This window comes from Frankliniella occidentalis, unplaced genomic scaffold, assembly GCF_000697945.3.
Source record: "Frankliniella occidentalis isolate FOCC.00 unplaced genomic scaffold, Focc_3.1 Scaffold279, whole genome shotgun sequence".
In the NCBI taxonomy this organism is placed as follows: domain Eukaryota; kingdom Metazoa; phylum Arthropoda; class Insecta; order Thysanoptera; family Thripidae; genus Frankliniella; species Frankliniella occidentalis.
Window position 1 is genome coordinate 136,454 of NW_026267405.1, and position 687 is coordinate 137,140.

The window sequence follows — 687 nt, forward strand, 5'->3', positions numbered from 1 at the left end:
CCCCCACGGCGACCACTAATCGCGACGTGCATCACGAGGAGCGGCGGCGGGAGAGACAATGCAGGCCACAGGCAGCGGGAATCAAATGTAAAAAGTGCAAACGAAAACGCGGGCGTAAAACGACAAAAAAAAACAAGTAGGTTGAGAGCAAAAAAAAAATCGTCAGCTTTGACGCCCCCTTAATGACGAAGCGTGATCGGGGCCGGCCTTTGAGCGGCAGTGGTCCGGAGCGTAGAAAGAGGGGATGAAAAAGAGGGGGGAGGGGCGGGGCTGGTGCTGCGCAGGCGACACACCCATGTCCCTTTCAGTTCAGGAACGCCGAAGCGCTCCCAAGCGGGCCCATTTTACACGCTCCCGACAAAGGCGGCGGGCCGGCAGCAGCAGCAGCATACGGGCGTATGGGGGCGCCGCCGGGAGCCGCCAACAGGCCGATACACTCGCAACGGCATGAGGGTTACAGAGAGGAAAAAGAAAAAAAAACGTTCCACAAGTTGTGCGGCAATTAATTATACGGACCGTGTGTGGTGGCGAGTGAATTCCGCAAACCACATTGGCGGGAAAATTCGCTGCGAGCGAATTCACCGAAATTCCAACGAGGGGAATTCCCGTCGATTTTTTTAACAGCGTAAGCGGCTCGGACAAACATACGCCGCTGGGAGGCCGGAACACACACGAGCAGCAGGGAGG